The sequence below is a fragment of the Xiphophorus hellerii genome, chromosome 1, assembly GCF_003331165.1.
Source record: "Xiphophorus hellerii strain 12219 chromosome 1, Xiphophorus_hellerii-4.1, whole genome shotgun sequence".
NCBI lineage: Eukaryota > Metazoa > Chordata > Actinopteri > Cyprinodontiformes > Poeciliidae > Xiphophorus > Xiphophorus hellerii.
The window spans coordinates 19177203-19200275 of NC_045672.1; the positions used below are offsets into that span (position 1 = coordinate 19177203).

At 35.8% G+C, this 23073-nt stretch overlaps 1 protein-coding gene across 1 annotated transcript in view; it reads right to left on the reverse strand.

Annotated features, from left to right (window-relative positions):
• opn7b (opsin 7, group member b) overlaps nucleotides 1-23073 on the reverse strand; it is a 67761-nt gene that overhangs the window by 31826 nt on the left and 12862 nt on the right. The gene's annotated exons all lie outside the window — the stretch shown is intronic.

The following is a 23073-nucleotide window of genomic DNA, read 5'->3' on the forward strand; positions in this document are numbered from 1 at the left end:
CAGTTTAATTAATTATTCAAGAAAGTCTAGCTTTTTTCAGCTCTGACATAAAGATCTAATACGCTGTCTTGTGTCCCTACATATTGGATGACTAGATATCACTAAATTGTTGGTGCTATTAGCCAGTGTGTCTCTTGGCCAGGTGTCTTTCGAAAAAGACATATTATCCCAAGGGACTTCCTGGTAAAATAATGGTTATATAAGTAAATTCAAAATAACTGTTGCACCAAAATTTAAAAGAAATAACTGTAAAGTGTTGATGTTGGTGGCTGAGATATTAAATCTTACGTAGAATGGTGGGAAAATTTTAATTAAAAAAAAGAAATTATGAATTAATTGCAAAACATATAAGCATGATCATGACAATAGGACATTGCTAAGTTTTTTTAACTTAAGACATCACAAATGTGAATAAAGATTTGGAATAAAGAATTTTATCTTGAGTCATGAAGTGTAGTTCATTGATGAGAATTTAGGCACTGTGAGACTCAGAGTTAGGTGAAGGAATGAGTTTAATGATGTGCACAAGGTTCACAACACTGTGGAAATGCAGGTCAGGAATCAAACTAAATCACCAAATTCAGGAAGACGTACAATGACGACCAATGACAGGACTATGACATTCATTCATCCATCCATTTTCTTACACCTTTGACCCTAGTGGGGCTGGGAGGGGTGCTGGTACCTCTCTCCAGCGAGACATTTTGGGCAAGAGGTGGGGTACACCCTGGACAGGTCGCCAGTCCATCACAGGAACTATGACATGACATAGGCTAACTATGACAAGCTGGGAGCAGGAGACACAGGTGAGGTTAATGCACAGGATAATCAGGGGAACAAGAGACAGCTGGGGCCAATCAGGAGCTAGACATGACAGCACAGGGACTAAATGAACTAATAAACACAAAAACCCACATCCTCACAGTGTTGTTTTACCAACAAAAATATATCTCATGTAATCAAAAGGCATTCATCTTTTTGGCCCAAATAACTCATAGAGTTGAAACCACAGATGCACATACACAGAATAAAAAGACAATTTGTTTTCTCACTTACTGAAATTAAACCAGGCCAAGTTTCTCTTGTTTAAGTCAGTTAGCGTAACAAAGATTCTATTTGAAAAATGTCGCCACAATGAGTAAAAGAATATGTCAGAGATTTATGGACTAATGTCTTCAAAATCAGATGTTGCCACACATAAAGAATAGCACAAGTTAAACAATGACAGAAATCTGTTTTGGTCCAAAATGGGCAAATTAACCCCAGAGCAAAACCCAAAGACCTTGTGAGGATGCTGTCTAAAGCTAATAAAACAGTTTCACTATTCGCAGTGAAGCATGTCCGATACTGACATGGGCTGAAAGCCACTCAGAGATGAGGGACTCAAAAAGCAACCAGAACTTCGGCAAACTATTGTGAGAAGCTTAGCCAATTATTACAATTGAAAGGCAATGCTATCAAATACTGGAGAAATGTATATCATGTGATTTTCAAGACATTGATTAAGTAAATCACGGACACTTATGTCATTATTGTAGCATTTAGTAAATAAAAATATTTGTGGTAAATTTAAATGACCTAACACAAGAGAAGTTTGGACTTATTTATCTTCAAATTGTGAGAAAATATGTGTCTTTTTATTTAGTGTATATAAACTTCTGGTTTCAACTGTAAATGCTGACGCATACATTCCTCCACTTTTCTTGAGAGCTGTGCCTCAGATGTTATGAAGAAAGTCAGATAGGCACAGAGTTCAGAAAGCAATTTAAAATCTGAAAGGTGCCCTATGCTGGAACAACTTGGAAAAACACAGCAGGGGAGTTAGACTCTCAAAATGTGAGTATGAAAGATGTCATTACTTGCAGTGACAGTCACAGTCAGTGGTGGTTTTTTTCACTCACCACAGAGTCAGAAAATTTCAGCACTTGTGTTTTCAGTGTCTGTTGTATGTCACATTTCACACTTGTTACAAATCACCTGTTAGAAGGTCACTTCATCAACAACGTTCGCACAACAATGCAGGGGTTTCTCAGAACTGTTTTTTTTTTTCTTCCAGTCTTGGTGTCAGAGTTACTGCTTTTTGGATTTTTAGTGAACAAGTTGATGTGACAAAGTAAAATTGATAATGTTTTTAAGAGTCATCTCATCTCTCCTCTGCTCTCATCACCATTTAATGTCTTCAGCTTTCATTTCCTTGTTTTATCCTTAGGGCTTTCATTCAGCTAGTCCCCAGTTTCAGTCTACTTTCTTTTATATTGTTTTAAAATATTTACTTCTGTAGCTAAATAATAGACTTTTTGCACATACCTATGATCATCCAACTTTATTCGATTTGCACAAATGGAATTTACATAACAAAGGCAAAGCTAACAAAAATTAGTTTATGAAGAGTTTTTTAGCAATGGACTGACTACGGTATATTAATAAGAACTGTATATTTATTCTAATAAAGATCAGTATCGATATGATGATGCTCCGAATGTTGTGTGTAACTTTTTAACCTTCATACAAATTTTAATTATACACTGTAAAATGTACGGTAAAAAGTGCTAAACTACCAACAGTTACTGACTGTAATATCCAAAGCCTTATATTACTGTAGAACGTACATGGAATTGCCATAACTCAACAATGCTATGCCTCGCACAGTCTCTCGTGAGAATTGTGCGAGGCGTCAGGACCAGAGGCCAGCAAGGCAAGCCGTGAGGGTGGTGCGGAGCTCGATGTGGAGACAGAAGCAGATCCTAGCTGTGGGCATGGAGATGGAGTGAAGTGCACCTGATGCAGTGTGAATCGGGTGATTGTGGCATCAGATTCGGAGCCCAAACCATGCTAGAATGATGAAGACTTCGGGAGTCTGCTGAGCTGGCAATCCAGTAGTTGGTGAAGAATGACTTGGAGCAGTTAATGTCATCATTTGACTCTGAGCCAAAGTTACCCGACCCATGCTGGACTGGTGCAAGGCATCTGTAGCCGGCTGAGTAGAAGGCCCAGCAAGTGTTGCTGTGTGTGACTGCGGCACTCGGGCCATGGGATGCCGTTGACCACGTGATGCAGGAGGATCATGCAGTGACAGAGCAGCTTGTTTCTCTAGGCATCTTGGACCTACCCCTGGAGGGCAGATTGCCAGCCTGGTTCCCCCGAGGATACATTTATGATCCTTCATCTCATAGAGACAACTATAAGCTGGGGACACAGAGGGCGTAGGAACCAAGACAGGCATCGATCAGACAGGAGAATATCTTCCCTTCTGGTGATTAGGAACGATCCAGGCAAAGAGATCATCATGGTCCTCATAAAAAAAAGTCCTTCAAGTCCTCCTCTTTCAAACGAGGAGGAGACTTGAACCTGAGTCCAGGTTCCCAACTGCCTCTCCATGCCAAAGGTCATACCCACCACCTCAGTGAGATGCCTGGACTTTGACCCTGGTCCAAAGGAACCGTTTACTTGGCTCGGGTACTGGCAGGATTCTTTTGTCAGGTTTGGTGACGAAGGAAATAAAGGTGTGCTAAAATGTGAACAGCGGCATGGCATAAACCTAGAGACTCGACTTGACTTAACTTGACAAGACATGAGCGTTCACCAAATAACAGACGCAAGGTGCACAAGAATCCCACACCAGACAACGGCAATACTCGAACTTAAATATTACGCGAGACAGGTCAGGGAATTAAATGATTAGCTATCACAGGTGAAAAACATGAGCTAAACTAAAAGGAAGAACATTGAGCGGGAGAACTAACTACTGTGCAAACAAGAAATCAAACCTGATATCTGAAAGATAACAGAACCTATAGAACACAAAACCCCATGACAACGGCAAAAACATTGACATCATGACAGCAATTCCCGAATGAAACAAATTTGCCATCCCATCGTGATTGATGGAGACTAAGGCAAAATTAATACAGAAAAAAACATTATAACCACAAAATATTTGCCTACACATTTAAAAGTCTGAAATGACCAAACTTTTGTATTTTCTCTGTCAGAACGTTCCCCGGTGTGTAAGCCTCTCATTTTCTCCCACAACTAGCCAAATTCTCAAGACTTCTCCAGTCTGTCCCATGCTATATATATATAAATGTAGCTAGCATTTTTTGACAAAAATGTGTTCCATTTTCTTTTGAGGCCTTTGAAAATGTCCAAAGCACATTTTTGGCTTCCCCGTTGTGTATCCACCCCATCACTCCAGTAGTTTGGCTTGAGATATTTAAAATTCTTTGGAACAGGTTTCCAGAAAACTTGATATAGTGTTTTGTGATGGAAAAGGCCAAAACCCCACTTATGAAGAGAAATGATCTGTATTGTCATTTGTGCGATGATGGCAGTCTGTGCTTCTCCTGGTAAGTAAGCCTCCACGGAAGCGGCCAAAAAGTGGTTGCCAAATATTCACAATCACTGCAAGATGTAAGAGAAGGTGATGTGGTGGGGTCAGGATATTACTCACTAGTCAATCAGTTACAAACTCGAAGTGAAAATGTGAAACGGTCGCCAGCATCAAAAAGAAGGCAGCAGAAAAAGGTGTCTGAAGAAGATGACACAGTACCACTTGAACAAAATGTAGCTGTTCAGGCTGTTTAAAGTGGGACATAAAATTCATGGCAGTAACTGAGACAACAGAAACCCAAGAGGAGAAGAAACTCCAAACAAAGATGTTCAGTGAAGAGACTAACTTCAGCTCAGATGAGGTAAAAAAAATCTTAAGAAGTGTACATACTACTCCCAAAGAAAAGACATAAACCAAGGAACAGATCTGCAAACCATGGCAAAGGAGTGGTCTTTCCTCTTCAAGGAGCTTGGTATGACAGCCCACTTCAAAGAGTACCAGAGTAATTCTAATAGAGACTTTTCTTACCAGCGTCAAAAGCAAGGGAAAACGACTTCTTTACTTTTTAAGAGCCATTTGTGCACAAAAGTCCAAACGGTTCTTCAAACCGTTATAAAACTGAACATTCTGAGAGGACAGGTCCAGGGCTGCTCAGAAAATTTGAAAGATATGGTTCTTCTTTCTCACTTGAACGAAAAAGAGGGGACACTCTTGCAACATTGTATGTTGTAAGTAAATATTAATTTTCAGTGAATGAATTTAAGAAAAACATTTGACATAAAATGCACTGTCTAAAGTTTGTATAAGACTTTAAATAGTAAGGACTATTATTTGTTCTCTACATTATTCCTTTTTTGCAGGAACCTCCTGTTATGCCTCAAACAGGTTCATTCTTAGCATAGACTGCAAGGTTGTCAATGACTGATTCCCAACCACCACCTCCACTGTATGTATGATGTTAGGAAGCTATTACTGTTTCAATATCCATTATCCCATGTAGCATCCACACTTGAATTACTTCAGAGGTAAAGACTTTTTGTTTTTATTTTCTCTTTTAGATTAAGTCTTATTCTTATACAGTGGTTACTTTTCATGTATTGTGTTCACATAGGTGCTTTCATAACATTAATCCAGATAGGGGCACAAACGTTGAAACCAAGAAAAACAAGAAGCAACTCTCAGGGAACCCAAGCGTCCTTACCCTCACCACTGAGCTCTTTGATCATGAGTGGAGAGAAGCATGTTAAAGACAGACCAAGTTCAAATGTTAAAAGCGATGTCTTAGACACCACTTATATGGCAGAGTACAAATTTGACTATAACAATACATTTCTCAATCTGGATGGTTAGAATTTACAATATTTCTTAGTTTTTAGGGTCCTTAGAATTTATTTGAACAGGCTTATATATTTTGCTGGAATTACAAAGGCATGTGTAGATAATAAATTAAGGGCAACAGCTACTTTTTTGTCATCTTTGTGAGAGGCTGTTCTTTTAGTTAACTCAAACGAGAGGGGAAAACTGACGTGGATTATATATTCTAAAATTATGCAGTTATTTGATTTAGATGCTTATAGCTCATGTCTGCACGTAGACATAGGTACTTAAGCCAAAATGTATTTTATAGCTACAAATCCTATAATTATTTAAAGTGTAAAACATAAATAAATCATGATCACCCTTTAATTGTTTTTCAAAGTCTTTCTAGCTCTGCCACTTTTAGAAACTGAGGAAGTATCCTATTTGAATGATGACGTGTAATGTTGATATTCTGTGCCTGATTAGGGTCAGGCTTTTGTTATAATTAGGATTAGGAAAGGGTGTTTTTTTATTAAGCCTCTGACTGCATTTTAAAGTTAAAGAACTTAAGCTCAGTCATTTTGTTCATTTAACTTTAATCACTTTGTGGCTTGATTCACAGTGGTTTGTTTAGTATCATTTCCATGGTTTGCTTAGTATTTTCTTTGCCATCTGAGTGAAATTAATTTATGTAAACTTAAATAATACAGGTTAGTAATATTTATTTGTTCTTCTTTTGGGTTTGTTTAAGGTTTTTTTTACCTGCTTCTGCATCCAACTGTAAAAGAAACATTCTGACACACTGATAAATAAATGGAGGATAAATGAAGAAAACTGCTTGGTGTTTTGAGTGGAATCCAGTTAATTAAAAAAAATCTGTCTCAATGTATCCATCCCGTTTCAAGTGGGAAAGCTCCACAAATTAAAGGAGAACTTGCTCAGACTGTCATCCAGTGTCACTTAAAATAAGCTCTGTCCGAATCCATTGTTAGTATTGGACTGGGACGCCCATACCTACATGGAACCTAAAAGCAAACAACCCTCCCCACCCCAGAAAACTCAGGCTATGTTTGCTTGCAAAAGGATTTGGACCTAAACTAAGCTTCTACAATGTTTCCTGTCTATTGGTTGGTAAATGAATAAAAAGCTACAGAAGTAGAAGGTTTAAAGTAAGAATAAAAGGTTGCTTATAGATCTCAACGCTTAGGACATCCTTGACTGACTGATTCGGTCAAAGATGTGATACTGTAGTAGTAAACTTTAACAAAAGCCTACCTGGAGTAACTTTTAACAAAGGTGGGTATTTTTAGTATTTAAATGAATTGATGATTCATTAATCATCCACAGAAGTGATTTAAAATATATCTGAATCAGTTGTGTTGGAACAGAAACACATCTACAACATGTGGGACACCAGATGCCCCAGGCTAATGATTGTTCAGCTCTGTTTAATAGGCTCTTTTTGAAGCTGAGGGTTTCAGGGTTGACAGCAGGGGCAAAATCTTTAGCTGTGGTTGAGTCAACTGACTTCACTGGTGTAGCTACACTGTGCTTTTCTTTAAGAGTCTTTGATGTTGAATGCTTTAAGGGTGGTCTATTTGTACTTTGCCAGTGGAACATTGTACAATTAAAAATTTATTTGGATAAAACAAGTAAAATATAGAAGTATAATAACTTTCTGCTGATGGATATTGGATATTGAAATGCTTAGAAAATGGAGGGCATTATCCATGGCTTTTCTACAGGCTTGTTGTTTCAATGTGGGATCTCTGTAGTCAATTGCCTGATGTTCTTTGGATCTTAAAACGTTACAACCACAAACTAAAATGTTTTTATTGGCATAAAATCACAGATTTTGTTTTTCCAGATAGGGAGTCACTCACTTCTTCATTAATTTAGAAGTAAATAGGGATACATGTATTTTTTTTCTTACAAAATACTGAATATAATTACATGGCTATAAAGATCACACGCAGCTGCAGCACTGAAAGAATATCTTTTTCTACATTATTGTCTTCTTAGATCCAACATTGCACATCTAAAATCCATCATGACACACTTCATCAAACCTTGAATACCTCTTGCTGCCATATCATACTAACATAACACTTCACTCTTAGTGAGCAGAGGTATTTTTGACTCTTCATAGTTTCCAGTGCTCATTAGTGAGGATTTTATTCCACAGTTTGGGTCATTATAGCATACATTCTTTTCCTCTTCTTGGTAGCCTGATGACCCAGCATTAAAAATAAAGTGGATGTCTTTTTCAATAAAGCTTAGAGCTGGCTCTGACAATGAATCATCCTTTAATTACGTTGTTATAGGTCCAGGCTGTTCGGGGAGTTTCTATGATGCACCAAGCTCCACATATGTACTCTAATCTTTTTCTATCATTTCATATTTATGTCATCATTGAATAATGCTTTAAAAATAAGTTAGAAGAATATGCACTATATAGACTCTGTACTTTCACGTAATGATAAATGCAAAATATTACCTGGGTTTTTCGACTTTTCTGTCTTGCTGCTTTGCCTCAAGTAGTCTGGCTTAGTGACTGCTAAGGAAAATTTCTCCTCCTCAGTTAATCACAACATATTAAATGTTCCACTAAATGTTAAAAAGGCTTTGGTTCTTCTATAAAAAATAAAAGTCCTAAGATAGCAATTTGGTGAACTGACCCTTAAAAAATTAAATGTACTGATTAGACATTAGCAGCATATTTTATCCTATTTCTTGTCACTAATATAAACTGAGTTATTCATAATTAAATCAGATAACTTAGTAAAGGAGCAAATTAAGTAGATTATCTGAAGAACAGAAGAGTCTCTTTAGACTGACTGAAGCCTAAATGATATTTACTGTTAAATCAACCAGTCCGACTTGTTGCACCAGGGGAAAAATAAAACAGCTGCACAACTTGTGGAAAGGATAAACACATTTTTCTAAATAAAGTCGCAGTTTTTTCAGATGACCTTTGGACATCTCTCTATAATGTGGAAATCTTATAACCTGCTGAAGACCAGATCTCTTTTGACAAACACACACACGTGCTGCATACAGTATATCTTTCTATTGTAACAGGGACGTTGCATTGACTTCCATTCATTTCTAAAGCCTAACCATGGACCTTACCCCAACCCTTAGCATTACCATTATATGCCTATCCTTAAACCTAAACCTAAGCTAAATTCAATTCACATTTTAGTCATAACCTCTATCCCAAAAGTAACACCTGTTCTTATGGGGTCTGGGCTTTGAGCCGCAGAAAGAGCAGTAGGTCCTCACAACATAATATTTGTTGGAAAAATGGTCCTTACAATACATCAAATACAAGGTCTCACACACTCTCACACAACACGCCCCCAAGCCTCGACACATAATCATATATACTTTTTATGCACTGTGAATAAGATGTGCTATTACCAAAAAGCATGAAGTTTTGACTGGTTTACAAGTCTAAGTCTGATAATAGGTTATTACGAAGACTCAGTAATTTAGGTGTAAAAACCCTCTTTTGGCTGAATTCTCTGCAGTTCTTATCTCCTAGTCTGAGAGAACAAAAAAAATACACTTGGCGTCCCTGTTGTTCATCCACAACTGTTTGTTTCCATGAAAGTCTTTTGGGCAAACTTCTTTAATGGGTGAAAAACAATTATTCAGTCAATTGTATTCAAAAATGGAAAAAATATATCATCCAAGCATCTTCAAAGAATCATTGTGGATGGTGATGCTGAGGGCAAAAATGATCCAGTTAATTTTGCAACAAATCTGAAGAGGACTGTAGACTCCTGCTGTATGAAAGTCTCATGACTGTCATGACATGCTACCAGCTCAATTCTCAGGTAACATGGGCAATATCCCACTTTAACATGTCCTAAATGGTACCATTAGTTGTCAGCAAACAGTGCTAAATTAATTTTGTTTACATATGGCTCTCTTTCTGACCACAGGTTTTCATGAAAACAAATAGTTGTTGAACTACATGGACACCAAGTTTATCTTTTTGAGTAATGGTCAGAAAGGCAGGAAGAGAGGCATTGAAATTGGGGATATGATTCTTTTCCTTTATGAACAATGGAAGAGATTCTTTTAAATCCGTCCTTGTCCTTTTGCTCTTTGGTTTTGCTCTGTATCCAACAAAGTCCCCTTTTCAACTCCCCTGGGATTTCGAGTTCATAGTTCAGGAGTCATTTGAGGTTTTGAGATGCAGCTGCTCCCAGTTGCAAGAAAAATCTGGGAGCAACTCCCCAAAAGTTAAAAAATAACAGCAAAAATCCTTCCAGCTGCACAGCATCTAAAACCAAAGGGAAAAAGTGAACATGAAATGCCTCAACCAAAAAAATTATGAACCAATGTCTACAAAAAAGAACAAATCAGAAACAGAGCTACCACCATGAGTGGTGTAAGTCAAGAATCAAGGGAAAGTTAAACTGAGGAATTTTTCAGACAAGTCAAGTTGTCACAGAAAGAAAGCATAATTTCACTAAAGTACAGAACTGGTATCACTCAACACCCATGGTTTTTGTTTGCCCTGATCTGGATGTCCTTTCTTCTCATCTTAGAGACTCCCCAAAGATATCAGCCTGTAGTACAACTGAAGAAGTTTCCTAGTTACAGTGTGTGGACAGGGGCATAATTTACTTAATATTCCAAATGGGGTAACATTGTTATTCAGTTTATCCTTTTGTTACATCTTCATTTCATTTCCTTTTTTTTTTTTGCTAAATTTGTTTTGCATTGGCTTTTACAAACATTTATATTGGGTTGTTATGTTAGCTTAAACTCGGGACTTTAAATAAAATATTTATTCTACTACTAGACACTTACTGTAATGTCATCATAGAGTAGAAATAATTAGTGTTTAGTTATTTAAAAAAATAATCCGATGTTCCTACAATAAAGGATAACGTCAGTAACTCATCTTGCATGCTTTACGCAAAGGCTTCAGGTACTGAAACATCTTACATTGGGTTTTGGTTGCTGGGGTTCTTTTTTTCTTTGATCAAGATAAGTTCAGCTTTTAAAACTCCCCCATTTTAAAAGCTATCAAGAAATTGGGGCGTGCTGTGGTGGCGCAGCGGGTTAGCACGCCCCACGTTTGGAGGCCTTAGTCCTCGACGCGGACGTCGCGGGTTCGACTCCCGGTCCCGACGACCTTTACCGCATGTCTTCCCCCTCTCTTCACCCTCCTTCCTGTCTGCCTACTGTGGAAAAAATACGAGCCACTAGCGCCGCAAAAACTCTTCGGAGAAAAAAAAAAAAAAAAAAAGCTATCAAGAAAAAGAATCAACTTCAACTCCATAGATGTAATTATTGTGTTCACAGTAATTACACTTACCCTTTAAACAATTTCAGTAATTATACTTGCCCTTTAAATAATTTCAGACTCTCACAATCTAACCCATAATTTATCTAATTAAATAACTTTTTGTTTGGCCCCACGAACAAAAAATACATCCAATAGGATATTTTATTAATTTTTTTATAGCATTAATCTGATCTGCTGACTACAAATACATATATCAACCTCCAAAGGGGGAGATCACATCTATAATAGTAATAGAATAAAACGCTTTTAGACATGGCTGAGTCAGGTGAGTTCAAGGTTGTTGTTTGATGTAGGGATGTTATCTCTAGCTTTGACGTATGAGAGCATTGAAGTAACAGTCAGTGCATTCATTGAGTTCCTTCCAGTTAAGAAACTCGTCTCCGCGAGTCTGCATAAAGAAAGTGGATATATTGTCAATATAAAAAACCCATTTTATATAGTGATTGTCATCTATCATGATAAGTTAAAGCTACTAGAACTGCTGAAATCCAGGCTTTCTAAACACCATTCATGTTTGTGTTCAAATATTTGGCACTGCCAGTCAAATCTCACACAAAACAGTTTTTTAACTTTTTGAGTAGAGTGTCTTCTATTTTGCTGGTCTAGATATAATGAATGGATGTCCTCAAGACCATTTTAGAACAAAAAGTTTGATCATTGTTGCCCCTGCTACTATAATATTAAAAATTAAACTAATTAAAGTAAAATAGGTTGTGCTGTGTCTTTACATTTTCCATTTACGAAGATACACATTTGGCATTAAAAATCTCATCCTAAGAATTTACAAATAGTGGCCATCTGCATCAACACTCTTTGCTGGGGGTCAGAGTTGAACCAGTTATGAAATTGTGTTGGGTTCCACAAAAAAATTTATCCAAAGGCAGTAAATGTCCCCTGGGCAGCATTTCTCTCCTGACGGAGCTGGTAAGGAAACAAGGGTTTTCTTTTTATCAGTTTCTGAAGCAAACAACAAAAAAAAACATTTTCAGGAGTGGATTTATTTATTTTTTAGTCAAGATTCTGGAAAACAAATTACTTCCAGCAGGGCTGTTCGCTTCCAGGCATCATGAGCCTCGTATGTAATAACATCCTAATTCCTTCTCCACCACTAACACTTGAGGAAAGAGTGACTGCTGCAGGAGTGTTTCTCAATAGAAGGAAAAAAAATTCAAAGAAAGGAACTGCAACTTTTTAGATTTTTGTATCATTAAGAGGTGTGGTTGCCTGTAACATTTAGACTTTTTTGTCTCAGACTAAATGTATCAATTTCAATGCCCAATTGCTGAGACTCAGGAACTACCTTAAGCTTCGCCACACCTCCCAGTTCAGGAAAGAAAATAGATTGAGAGCTAGGTTTGAGAAGAGACAAACTTTCACTCATTTTATGTCAATGTCTCATCTTTTGCCCTCCTCTCCTCAGCAGCCACTGGACTCCTTCAAAGCCTCCCATTGTCCACTATAATATCTAAGCCACAAAATGATTGGAAGCAAATTTCCCTTATAAGACGACGATAAAGGCAAAATTGTTTTATCTGTAAACCTATGAAAACAGTTGGCAGAAAAGATAACTCGATGCAAAGTCTTTGGAGCAACAACGACAGAATTAAAAAATAATTCAGGTTTTACACGTCTTCAGTGTTCAGTATGCTGGAGTTTAAAATCAATCATTTGTTTACTTAAAATATTTATTTAAAGATGTATTTAAATAAATGTACAAAAAGAAATAACAACCAGTTAAGTTAAAAACAAATTCAGAATAGACCATTTCAGCAAAGTGTTGCAACCAAATAACTATTTTGTATTATATCTCTCTAAAAAGGCACAAGACTGCAGCAGACAGACAGAGAACGTATGACAGCTTAAACAAAGGTGGTATTTTTCAACTCTGAGAGCCATTAGACTTGTTTAAGGTCATCTGGTGAATGTAACAGCCAGCACCTTAGTGTGGCATTAAATATGCTGTGCCCATTCAGCTGTGGAGATGCATTTAACACACTGTTAATGCAGCAAAGGCCAGATTCTAGAATCCTCATATCTATCTGTCCATCCTTTCATTCATATTTTAAGAAAAATAACAATGCAAAAATAAACCCCTGATCAAATTAACAATATTATGGTTAGACTCTATTTCATGTAACAGTATTTATTCCCTCATAAATGTCAAAGGATAAAACAATTTAGAAATCTAATAAGATGATTCTGGTTAAAACATTAGCTCCAACTCTGGAAAAAAAAAAGCTTTATTAAATTACTTAATCTCAAATAATTAGTTTTGGTTAAAAATATCATTATGGAAACTTCTTAATACCTTCAGGCTATAACCTCACATCCTGCTGGAATCCCATTTAATCTGATCCATGACAATCAGTTTAAATACATCAGCAAAAGAGAAAGATGCAGAAATACACAGTGACATCTGTCAATCCACAAAGCCTGTGGAGCACTGTTTATCACCAGCGACACATTTTTCTGCCCCATTATAAAACAACTTCGTATCACCAAAAAGAGACACAACACTTAAGAAAATGCTGCTTCAGAAAACTATGGTTGGTGTCCACACAAGAAACCAAGATATTGAGCAATTCTAGCCAAGGGCGTAGGTTTGGTCTACTTTTTGGTGGGACCTTACAACTTACTAAACTAATTAATGTAGATTTTCGTTTATTTATTTTGTTTTTGTTAAAGAATACATATGTTTTTTTTTTTTTATTAATATGGCAAAAATTGGTCGGGACTATTTTATATCCCTTGAATATTGGTCGTGACATGTCACGACCGTCCATACCCAAACCTACGCCCATGATTCTAGCAAATGCACTACAGTCAAGGATTTCCAGTAAAATGACTGTGGTCTAGTCAATAATCTGTTCTGAGATGTCTGCAGTATTAGAAGAAGAAGCTGTCACTCAGATTTGTCTGAAGGCAGACTGAAAAGTAATTTCTCTCCTCTGAATGCATTTGGAACAGGAAAAAGGCTACATATACAAACTAATTCATTTGTGCAGATTTTTTCTTTGTCTTTTGTTTGACTTTTTTTTAATAGTTGTTAATTTTTTTTTTTTTGATCCATGAGAAACTCTTTCAGTTTGCTCCTATATAACTACATGCACAACAAATTGACATTAGAGTTTGATTTGTTTTGATTTGACATTATCGCCATTATTGATTTGATATTATAGGCATGTCAAAAATGTCAAATAGGAACACAGGAGGATGAGATGGAACCTTGGATTATGTGTCACCTTGCTCCTGAACAAATTTATCCAAAGAAAATTGCCTCACCTCCACACGTATAATTATAGACAGCTCTATTTTAAATGATCGCGGATCTGAAGGAATTAAATCCAAGAACTTAACATAAGAGAGCACATTCTGCATCTTTAAACATGTGAATTAAAATACAACATAAATTATTATCTAAATAAAGTTATTCAGCACATTAAACCTAGTCTACAACTTGTGGTAAGTTCCTTCTCCGTCATTACACTTTTACTGTTCTCCTGAAAACATAAATAGTGTATTTGTCACTTTGAATTATGAGATGAAGGACAATTTATCCAAAATAAAACTAAAACTTCAGATTTGTTTTTATGAAACAGCTCTAAAATGGAGAGTGGCATTTGCAGAATTAAAATGAATGAACACAAGTCCTAGAAAAAACACAAACAAGTTAACTCACTGAGTGGATACAGAAAGAGCATATAACTCCAGGCAGGGCCAGGGGTCCTGTCATCTGGTTAAATGGCAAAAAGTGAACAATTCTGATCAGGGCTTTGTTCTAATCTCACAGAGCACACAACAAATTTACCATTTGGCCAGCCGCTCTGCACGAGGATGTCATCAAAAGGGAATAAACACAAAGCAAACAATGGTGGTGTTGTTCCTCTTCTCATTGTGAACTGCTGAACTGACCATTGCTACAGAAAACAAAACACACTGATCACATAAAGGTTGTCTAGCAAGACAGTATTGTGTAAGACTGACTATAATGAGCCAATTGTTTCTCTAAACCAGTCGGAAAGTAAAGCTTTTATATGTTAAACTAAAATTAATTTGTTTGTATCGTTGTACCTATACTTGAGATGATGAGTAGCAGCTGGCTCTCCAGACCAGAAATCACTATGAACCAGTTCCAGTCTGGATCACTGGAAGATGATTTCTCTGCTGTCTGTCATGAGATGATTTAGGCTACCCAACAAATCCTTCCACGTTTGTATGTTATTTGTATAAAATAATTTTTTATATGGAGAACGTTTTAAAGTAAGATAAAGATTAGATCTGCTTATTCCATTTTTTTTATTAATCTTTGGAAACATTTTTAACATCTAAATATTTTCCTTTTCCATCATTCAGTGAACATGCAAGAACAAAGAGAAAATGAGTGTCTTTCTCATGCCTTAGATTTAACTGTTTTTATCTTTTTATGCATGCATTTTGTAGTTTCACTCTATAATTTCTCTTTAACAATGTTCTTCTTTTGCCAAATTATTCTTTTTGTTCTGTAAAGCCCTTTGAGTTACTTGTAATTTTGGTCACACATAATAGGTCTCTTGTGTTTTATAGCAATGAAGCGTACATAAAATATACAGTATATTCTTAATTATTTCATTCTTCCTCCATAAAACAAGTATTTTGTAAATTTTCTGTACCACTGTTGCTATTAAAACAAGGTTTGATTTCCCTCTCTAATTTTTCTCTTGAAACTCATTTCAGAACATGCAAGCCACACTTTGTTTTTCTGTTCTTATTTGTACTTAAATTCAAATCCTTATATTAACATTTTTGACCTGCATGTATCTGGGAAAGTTCTGGGTTCTAACAACAAAAAACTAAGGAGCAACAGAGTTGCTGCAGCATGGCTTTTCCCCCAGTTCATTTAACACATACATTTTGTTTTACGAAGAACAATTAGCTCTGGTAAGAATTTAATAAACAATCTTATTCACATTCATATCACAGAGAAAAATAATCAAAATGTATGTGTTAGTTAAATGGTTTAATGAAGATCACCGCTGAAGGTGTGAGTATGTACTGAATAAAGGTGTTGATGTAGAGCTGCAAATTATGAAGCATCGACCTCTTTCACCATTTCTAATGTAGTCATTTTCAGATGTAAGGAATTGTGATGCTATAATATAAATAATAAGAACCATGTATATATAAATATAAAAAACAGAAATGGCACAGCATGAAACAACAAGCCATCCAACATCATGTTATATTTTCACAGCAATGAGATATATTGTATTATTCCAACAACAAAAAAAGAAGAAAGGATCTCACAATTTAAGTTTTACATAAATAGTGTGTAGATGATCTTATCTTTGCATTGTTGACATGGGAAAGCTTTGGCAGGACTAAGTTTAAGGTTATGAAGAGTCCAGCTTGTCTTAAAAATGAAGACCAGTGCTGTGAAAAGATCAAGGGAACCATAAATATAGAGGGCAAAATTCACCTGGGGTGTAGATCAGCAACCCAATGCAAGCTGGGGGTGAATTCCCTCTACAACAGCTTTCTGATCTTTTGGCAGAGCTCTTTCTCCACACTGTCAGACAAGATTTCTACATCACTGAAGATGTTTTTGGTGTCCTAACTAAGATGTTTATAGAGATTCAGTAGTCCTATTATGAAGAAAATCCTAAGATACTTAGTCTCTCTGAACAATAAATTCAAGCCAAAGCTTAATCAACTTTAACCATAACTAATGAAAACTGAAGCCCGCCAGTTAATACGAACAACGCAGACCAACTGGGGGTCATTTTTAAATTGCAAAGATGTCATCCTTCGCCCTGTGTCAACAAAAACCTTTCAGATTTGTAACAACATAAAACTATGCAAAAGAGGGAAAAATGTTAATTGTTTTTAATAATTGTTTTTTTAACAAAATCACTGTTGGCACAACTGTTAGTATGTTAGTATCACTGCTATTAACATTTTGCACAACCCTCTTGTCCCAGTAGAACTGCACATATGCTTCCTGTAAAACATCTCAGAAAGTTGGAGTATACAGAGAGAGGGCTCTTTGGGAATTACTTTTTGCACAATTTGTCTTGGGTTTTTTTCATTATGTTCTCGTGTCTTCAGCTTTCCCCGAATGTATTTTATCAGATTTGTGTGAAGGAACTGAGATGGCCATTAAAAAAGGTTGATTTTGTGACCATTTCTTTGGTGATGTGGTTAGATGTTTAGGAATGTTATCCTGCTGAAAAACAAACAAACAAACAACAACAAAAAAAACCCTAAAAAGACAGAAGCCAATTTCAGGACATCAAATTGCAAAGTTCATTTTACTTAAGTTATGTTTGACATAATTTCATAACAAGTGATGGTAACATAGTTACTTGATTGTGGTATAAAATAGCATCCAACTAAATCTCCAGTTAGTTATTGCATTCTAAAACTCTTTTAAGTCTCAGAAACCAATAAAATCAAATAAATTTCTGAAACTGAAAAATACTCTGTTTACTGCTGACCAAAGTAAAGAAAGCAATGTTTTTATTTATTGTTCTTCATCAAAATGCACTGACAACACACCAGACTGAGATTTTTAAACCCTGAAGATGTACCGAACCATTATTATTATTATTATTATTATTATTATTATTATTATTATTATTGGATAGAGTTTCATCCCTAATATTTATTAACTGCTCAACTCTCCCACATTTCTAACGTTTTCTTCCACAGAACCATACACTGATTACGATTAAAAGAAACATCAGAAAATTGTCATGGATTTGAAGTAAAACCTCGCATTCTTTAATTGATTCACATCAACTTTTACTCTGACTACATTTACCAAAACTGTTGCCTTTTAGAGTAGTGAACACCATATACATGAAACACAGTAAAGTGTGGACATGTCAAACAAAACCCACAGATTTCTCCAGAGTCTGTCCTGTTCGTGACAGAGGAGTATTTTTGATCCTGAGCAGATTGCCATTATGTCTCTGCTTTCATTCACTGAACTAAGAAAGAGTTTAGACTGAACAATCTAATCCTAATGTTGGTTAATCACATTGCTACAGGGAGCGAGATAAAAGACAAATGATTATATCCCCACCCCCACTGCACCCTGATTGTTTTTGCCATTTCACATGGGGTTTCCCCTTTTCTTATTAGTGGCTCCTGCTAGATGATCTGACTGCAGTGGTGTAGGAAGGGATTATTTTTTTATGTCTGCCTCCATGAAAGCATTTTATTCTGGTCCTTTACATTGAATTCTAGGCCAAAAAAGACAACATACAGTAATGGCTAGAATGTTTGCAAAATGCAGGTGAGTGAAATTAACCAGCCAATTAACTATGTTCTTTTTTCTTTGTTTATTCAGACACACAGGATCAAAGCATGGTTGGATTAAAGAAAGACGGAACGAGGGAAAAGGATTAGTTGACCTCTGTGTCAGTGTTATGAGCTCACAAGTTGAAATGAAAAAGCCTAAAATTGACTCTTTTTCCACAAGAAAGGTTTTTTGTCCTTTGGGTTCAAAGTCTTTTGTCTTTGTTCACTTAAGGATGTAAATTTAAGGGTCAGTAATAACATGACAAGAACACTGGACACTTTATTATGTATTTTTTGCTAGTACTGGGTGGGATATAATTTTGCTTTAATAAGTGCATTAATATCGGGTACAAGTTTTAAAAAAAATACACTGGAAGACATCTGCAAAGACAAACCCCTCTGTACGTTGACGGTAGGCATTCATAACACATTTTCTTGACATTTACTAGTTTATTTTCAAGCAGTGCTAATGCACAGTGTGGATGCACCTCAGACTAGTTTATCGTACCGATACAAGTAGAAGGACAAAATGATGAAAAGTTGTGGTAGTTAATTTTCTTGACACAGAGAAAATAAAAAAATAAAAAACAGAAAATGTTTATAAATGTGTAATTGTTCAACATTGTTGATTTCAATCTTTTGTTAAACTACTACTGAACTTCACTCTTTTTTGACTCTTATGGATTTTGTTCTGTTTTAAACATGAGTGCAACATAATAAATAATGCCTGACTGAATCCTATTACCTTGGTGCACTTTAGTGTGGGTTGTCTACTTCGCAAGCAGCATAATTAAAAGGATATGCAAAGAGGTTTGAGTGCTCACCTCATGATTGTGGTTATTCTTACCATTTTTTGTATTTCCACAACATTAAGCTCTAGCTCTAGGCCCATGAAAACTGGTACTAACTGAGTCAAAGCAAATTTGTCAGGAGTTTCTACCATACAATTTGCTGTTTCACTATGTGTGCTAACAAGCAATTGAATACCAAATGAAGTGGCTGATTAGTGTATCTGGGTATGATGGTGGCTCAGTTGGTAGAGCAAGTGGCTGCGAATCTGGAGGTTTCTGGTTTGAGGATAATTAGAGATGTGCCAGGAACCGCATGCAGTGTAAAATGCAAGAATAAACAAGTTGGAAACATAGCATTCAAAGGAAGGCAGCATCAAAATTTATCAAAGTAGACAATTTTATTGGCTGCATTTTAAAATTTACATAAGACTGCCTCTTTAAACAAACTCTTTAGGTTTGGCTGAACTGAACAATAAACCTTTATTTTTGTTTCTCAGATTATCATCTAAAGCCGTTTAGATTGTGCATGGAAGGAATTGTTTATCTGTCAATTTACTTCTGCAACATCGAATCATTCAGGTCATGTAGTTGTGGGTAAATAGTGAGACAGAAGCCATTCCTGACTGAAAGTCATTTGGGAACCTACTGGGAATTTGACAAAGGACATTTGGAAAATTCTCTGACCTTGAGAGGTACTTTATTTTGATTAGTTTATGGCTGAACTGGCTTTAATGTCCAACACCATTTGTAATAAAAAAAAAAAAAAAGAAATCAGTAATTGAAAGTTAGCTTTTGTATTTTAAGCTTGCAGAGAAACATGAATGTGGCATGATCCTAATGTGGGAATATATTTTCTGGGAATTTGGCTATAAAACTGATTAGGAAAGATGTAAAACTGAATGTTAAAAGAAAAAGCAAAAAAAAGCAAGATGCAAAGTTTAAAAACTGCAAAAAACATAAGAATGTCTATAGCAGTTCTTAATGTTACCATATTTACCAAGAATTTCAAAGTGAAGTTTCATGGGAATATAGAATAATTGAAGAAAACAAAAACATAGACCAATATTTCATAGTTTTATATATTAAGTGAGCCAAATAGCCTCTTGCAGCTCTTGAGCTGCAGTGCTTCAGAGCCCTTAACTAAAACCGTGCTCTTATCTCAAAATGGCTGAAGCCAGAAACACCTTAATTTTTAATTAGCTGTTAAAATAAAACCATGAAGGGAAAAAAAATAACTGATCTAAGGGACAATTTTTATGCCAACACATATCCTCATAAATTGATGTAGTGCAATCTCTTCAGTACCAGGGGTACTGGGTTGAATAGGACTGAGATTTGTTTCTTGAACCATCAAGTAAATTACTGTGTGTGCAACAAACCAAAAATATCTTATTGAGACCATAAAACAATGTCCACGGTAGGCCTAGATAGAAAAATGAGAGTTATAAAGATGATATTTAGTTGCAGGACCAAAGAATTGGCAATGGTTGAAATGCAGGCAGAATAGTAAAAATTAATTTTAGCCTAAGACTGGAAATACTCTTTTAGGTTGACAACAAATAATATTTTAAAGGCAATAATCAAATGATCAAAGGACGACCTTAAAAATATCAGACTTCAAACTAATTAAAAATTTGTGCACGAGTAAAAGATGCTGTAAAAATGCTGTGTGAAGTCATAATCTTGGGAATTAAATACCAGAGCAGTATTAAATAATTTGTATTTTATTGCCCAGATATTTTTCAAATAACATGTTGAACCTTTAAAGTGGCACTAAACTATATTGCTCAGACAAAAACAACAACAAAAATATATTATTACGTTTAATTCCAAGTTGTGGAAAAAATATTAAGCAGATTGAAACCTTCAGGCATTGTTTAGAGAACTGGGCAAATAATTAAATTAGAAAAAAATAAAGCTGGGACAGCTCTGTCGGGTAATAAAATGATGATGTTGCAGGGCAACAAGTTAAAGAAGATGTACATATTACTTTACACGCAGCCTTTTATATAGAAACTCACATGAAACTTAAGTTTTAGACCAATCTTGTTTTCCTTTGCTTTGTTGAAAATGTAACTAAAGAATACCAAAGTTGCAAATAATCTTTACAATTTTACATGATATGACTTGTATACTGCTTCTTTGTGACACTTTCTTTAGACTATTCTTGTTTCCAGTAGTTTTAACTTGAATTTCAATGTTCAACACCGGAAATAAAAGAAGCCCAGGGTGATTTAAGTCTTTCAGACTTCTCAAGCAAACAGCTATTCCAAGAAACAAAGTAGCATTGACTGGATGTTCCAGCAACAGGAAACTTCCCAAATAATCACGAGTGGGGTCAGAGGTGAGAAGACTGCACAAACAGCTTCCTTGACCCAAATATATTGTGTTTATTTGGCATAGCCATCCTGTCGGACTGTTACTTAATGCTTGTAAAACTAGAACAACATAGACTGATTTTGTCACCCTGAGAATGTAACATCTGTGTAAAAGAGAGTTTCAGGACTTGTTTCTATAAACCTATGGCTAATTGGGTCTAGCTGGCTTTTACTGTATTTCTTAACGATCATCTTTACTTATTTTTGCCTTTATTAATAAAAATAATTATAGTATATTTTATTTATAATGCACAACTCTGCAAAACTGGAACCTACGTAAAATGAAGCTGAAGTTTTAAACTATTCTCATCTTCCTTTGTTGACAAGGACTAAAGTTATGTTTCTTTGTAACACTTTCTTTAGACTTTTTTTGTTTTCAGATTGTTTTTAGGATATTTTAATATAAACTTAATGTTCAAGAGAGGAAATAAAATAATCTCAGTGTGAACGATTTATTGAGACAAACACTCTAGCCCATTGTAAATAAATGAATTACCCACAGGAAACAAAATAGACTTAGGTTGTTGATTTAGTTCAAAATTTCAACATTACACTGCCCACAAAAATACCTTGTCTCATCCACCTTCTCATCAAACTCTTGGGACATATTTTCAAGTCAGCACACCAATCAGTGAAAGCAGCATCGACAGTAGAGATTTCCACACCTTGACATTATTTTTTACTCTTTAGAGCAGGACATGCTGCAGAGTTGTAAACACATAGCAGTGGTCAAGGCGGGAACACAGCATGAGTTGTTGTTGTAGAACAACATAAATCTGATCCTAGTCTGAAGGTTTTATCAACAACAGTGATCCGAATACCTGATGCACTCGTCTCGCTTTCCACCCTCCGCCCTGCTTTTGTTTCCCATTTTAAATTTCATCTTGAAGTGCTGGGCATCCATTTTCCTTCACCCCTTAAACAACGTCTTGCTGTGCCATCCGCAGACCTCACACAGTGACGTAATTACACATGTTGAGAAAGGAAAGGTGGCAGTGAATCAAGCTCTGCATCAGACAGACAGAAGAGGCTCAGTTTCAGAGGGAATGCAACACAGACCCGATGTAATCTTTCAAACCTCAAAGTCATGAGATGAGAAGCTGAGACACCAAGGGATCAAAGATGTTCTGCTAACTTCAAAGTCAAAGTCAGGAGGATAAATAAGTGTTATTTTTAAATGAATAAGTACAAAGTTAATACAAATGCACAAAGAAGGGTAAAATACACGAGGCACTTTACAGTTTTATTTTGTATATTTTGAATATTAAGTTGAGCATTGTTATGGAGCGAGGGATAAAAACAACCATTTGGGGAGTTTTAAAATATAAATAAGAATAACAGAAAAATGTGTACAGTGCCATGTTGCCATGGACCCCGCTTATGAACACATACTTTTTTAAAGTCCCACATAGATTTTCAGAGATTAAAATCTTTTCCTCCATCGTGATAGCAAAGCATCAGGTCTACCAGAAAGCTGTTACAAAATTGCTTTTGGAAACAGTCACAGGTTTCTCTTTTTGTAAACCGGATGCTGTTAATGAGTACTTTATAAAGATGAAACAAAAAAAAAGATGTTTTAGTTTTGCTGCAAGTCAGTGGCTTGATCTGTTTGATTTCCTTAGAAAACATTGTTAAATAATTTGAACTGAACCAGATTGTTTGATA